This window comes from Haliotis rubra, unplaced genomic scaffold (assembly GCF_003918875.1).
Source record: "Haliotis rubra isolate DU_JTF1 unplaced genomic scaffold, ASM391887v1 Scf415, whole genome shotgun sequence".
NCBI classification, from domain to species: domain Eukaryota; kingdom Metazoa; phylum Mollusca; class Gastropoda; order Lepetellida; family Haliotidae; genus Haliotis; species Haliotis rubra.
In genome coordinates this window covers 62,359-66,905 of record NW_025767097.1, presented here as the reverse complement: position 1 = coordinate 66,905, position 4,547 = coordinate 62,359, and positions in this window count along the sequence as shown.

The window sequence follows — 4,547 nt, the reverse complement described above, 5'->3', positions numbered from 1 at the left end:
AGATGGCCATTAAAAAGAGCACATATCGGGGGAAGTAACTTGGATATTCAAATATCGGTCAGACTTTCACGTACTATCAAGTAGCACATCGGAATATCATTTGTATCGACCTGTCAATCATAACTCCATTCTTCCTTGTCAACAAGATGTGGTTATGAATACACATATATCGTAAGGGGGCTTGTATGGTAGACATGTAGAGGACTTGTTCAACCCCGACACTGTTACAAAGATGATGGTCCATGCAATTCCCTGTTTTCACATGTGTGAACGTATGTTTTTCAGCTGGACAATTGACTTGCCTGTGCGTGTGTTTGTGACGGGGCCAGCAGTGGGACGAGACAAGGGCACCTTTCCGCAGCCACCTTGTATCACTACTGTTTGATAACGATCGTGAGCACTAACAAGCTGAAGATATTGTCAAACATTCAGCATATAGTTAAGTTGTTGTGCTGTATGACAAGTTTGCCCCAGCTTACAAGAGACCCAGTGGCCCAAGATTCCGAAACTCTGCTCTAGAACTGCCGAGTTTTGAAAATATAAGTATTCGAGTTCAGACCTGGCAGACCATTGGTCGATAGAGTGAGTGAGTGTCGGGGGTAAAACCAGGGATTGGCTTCGCACATGTACCCACATGGAAATATAATCAGGTTCCTCGGAACGCAGGGCTGACGCTTTAACCACTAGGCTAACAGCCGCCAATTAATTTTAAAGTTATAAATCCTGAAAAAAACCATTATGACAAGGAAATTCTAATTTCCAAGTTTTTGCGACAGTAATGGGTGCTAACATTGCCCTGGAATCCACGAGGGAATCCACGGTGCAGGATGCACATGTGTCAGGCGGAAGCCAAATCCTCTAGTCGCAATAATCCAACCAGAAGAGGCAGACTCAAGCATCTAAAGCGGAGGGAATTTCGTGATGACGAAGTTGATTGGTAACTAAAAGCATTCAAAGACAATACTTGAACATTGTTAGGGGTAATGCTCACGGTGCTAGAATGTGACGGACACATGGACAGATTTCTTTCATTTCAGTTCAATGCCACATAAATCAAACACTGAATGAGTATAGGATGACATTGAACAATATCAATATGTTTTACACAAATTAATTACGTTTTGTTTGCGTTTGATTGTTTATAAGACTTTTCACTTATCTATCTTTAACTCTATAAACACTATACTTCGGGCACACAGACTAAAAATTTTAACATATGAACCGTTAATCTTTTTACACTAATTACAGAATATTAGTTTCCTGCTTCGAGTGTCATAGGGTTTCTCTACTTGTAAGTTTGTCTCTGATTATCTTATAATATGTTCTATTTTCAATTGAAACTATTTTAATTTTGTGATATTCTATAAAATAAATGAAGTGTACTAGCCTTTAGTCAGCACTCAAAGAATCCTTCAACATAGATTGCGCAGAAAGGAACCAGAAAGGGATGTTGGGGTAGAAAGGATCCATTACTGGCTTAAAACACTATCCCTGATAAGACAAAACTTGCTGTGATGGAGTAACCGTTCATGTGATCGATTGACTAAAGGCAAACGTATAGTTCTGTACCTTATGAATGGATTTTGAGGTCATTGCAATGTTTTGACTTTCCCGAAGGGGCAGGCTGACTTGTTTTACTCGAGTATTGAATTGCCGGTCAACACAACACATGGGATGGTGGCGGATCCCAGTTCTATCAAATGATGAATATTTCAGGGTGATTCCATTGGTCCCCGATGTCCTGTTTGTCAATAAATCCATTACTTTTTGGCTTAACAACGAAGAAGATTATCATACTGAACTTCCACAGCTCAAGCTCCTATCGCCTCCTTGAAACGAATGACAGTCTTGCCAAGGATAAATCCAAACTGAAAAACCCCAAGTTTAGCCTTGTCAAGTCCTATGTCAATGAAGTTTTCGTGACATTCGGGTTCGATTCGACTATAACGCAGAATTCCCAACCTGAAACGTGGCAACTAAAGGACAAACTCCAGAGTGTCCACATACAAGACCAAATTCAGGTAGAATACCAATATGGACTTTCGAAAATCTTGAGTTCAGGGTTGAATGCTCACTAAGAGGTGAAAGCCATAAATACCTGTAATGTACCCGTCCTTTCGAATTTAAACATTCAGGTATTGACATGCTCACACGCAGATACATGTCAAACACTGGATCCCTAGACCTTCTCTCTTCCCTCAGTCGCTTACATTAACCAAATACAATGGAATGGCGTGGCTTGATTGGCATAGAGGTTCGTCATGACATGCACGTTTGCACACATATATTTCTCTGCAACTTGTTAAAACACAAGACGATGACAAGGCATTCTACAGTATTTTAAACGAGCCAAGGATGCCGGACAGTCTCAATGTATATTTGTTGCCGGCGTCGTACTGCTGAGCGGTACAGAAATGAGTGTCAACCATGCAAACAGACATATGAAATCCCCAAATCTTGGTCTTCAAGCAAAGACTATTTGTATGTAGTTCAAATGCAGTATGATGGGAAGAACAAAATTCTGGCTCCAAACGTAAACGTTCTGGCTCCAAACGTGAAACTGAAGACCTTCTGCTTGCTGTTCAGGACACCCGCAATTCCCACTCGACACACGCAATGTGCGACTTTGCATAATAACGCAAATATGAAATGTAGATTATGCTATGATTGTATTCAGTGTCTAACACATTGTCCAGCTTTGGCACAACGCACTACCTTAAGCGACTTGATTGCGTGGCTCGATCATTTTATTAGCATAGTATTCTCGTGTACAGTCTAAGACCTCGTCACTTTTAGAACTCAATTAAAATTATATAATTGAATTCCCCGTCCATTTTAATATTAAGATGATTGACAAGATTCAGGAAAACACGGCAAATATTGGTTCCTCGCTCATAAAATGTTACGCTATAATCTCATATACAAAGTTGTCCAACTTCTCATTGCCTAAGGTTTGGTTGCCTCAATGTCTTAACTCTGGACGGGTGCCCGGGTGCCCGGGTGTTCTGCCAGGAACACAGATATTCTGAAAGTTTAAAGTAAAAAACTGCAGTGTTGGATAGTTTTCATCTTCTCTGCAAAGTTCTTTGGGAGTTCACCTGGGTAGTACTTCCTGTGAAAAAGGGAGCTTGTCCTCCTTCGACGTCTTGGTTGCGTGTAAGAGGGAGCTTGGTCCTTGAGTTGATGACGAGTCTTGGTTGTACCAGGATCAGCCTAACACTCTTTTCTGCATTGGTATACTTTAACCTGTACAATTACGCTGATGTAGATGACGATGATAGGCTATAAATGTACCTTTATGTTTCAATTCCGGAAATCATCATCAAATAACTATACATATTGTCACAGTTAGGTTTAACTTAGTCTAACTGCTCGGATACGCCCCGTACGAACGTATACTAAGTTAAGGAATCCTTTTGATGTTCGAATTGAACACCAGACACATCTTTTCTCTATATAACGTAATGCCTATGATCCGACGCATACAAGATAGGAGATGTACGTGCATTGTAAAACACGTATAGAACATACCCCAGACATCAGGTATAAGATAAATTTCTCAGCGAATCATATTTCTTAGGAAAGTTTTCGAAGAGTATTGATGATCGCGCAATGTCGTATTGAGAAATAGCTTGAGTTGCATTACAGCCTTTAAATGTCAAGCATGGTCTGTACCCTCGTTTGTTTAAACATGTTGATAATAGTTATTTCACGTTCCTAAATTGCTTCCGTGACTTTGAGGTGTGACAATCTATCAAACGTGTCATATTCGAAATAGGAAGCGACTTGTTGCATGTTGTTATTAGCACACCGTTTCCAGGGTCACAGTATCCTGTCCAAGGTCAAACACTCCAGATAAGCCTATTTTCCAAATATATTATCCCGAAAAATCGTAAATGACAAAAAATGAAATTATTGATTAATCATAAACAATTGCATTTATACAGTTCTAAAACAAAGCATCAAATTTTCCAAAGATTAGGAACCACTCCGTTTCTTATTTGAATGAAACAATAGCTTGTTATTGAAGGACATGTTTACAAGACAAATGGAGATTCTATCCTTCAGAGACACTCCCAAGCTAGTTACGGAATCTTGCCGGCACTTTTACAATCTAATGAAAGTTTGTTTTGTTTGATTTTTTCATCGTTTTTGTCTTCGTGATTCTTGAATCATGAGATGGTGGAACATCCTGCCTGGCCTCAGCCGAGGCCCATACACTTACAATGAAATTAAGCGACCATCTTTGCTGCTCGCGTGCCCAGCTGATTGAACCGAAGGCGCAGTCAAAATTCATACACCGCTTGTCCGTGCAATAGCACGATCAATGATCATTTAGAACATGACGATAATTGGTAGAAACTTCAACTTGCTGGCTAAACATCGGCTGTTGGAAGGGTCTTGTGGACAAGGCTGACTACACTGCCGCGCGTGCACATTTGCATATTGATAGAATATGTGGGAGGTCCAAAAGTATTGTTTAAACTTTGCCCACATCCACTCATGGGTCACGTGACTTGTGGCATAAAAGACGCACCGTACCTAGT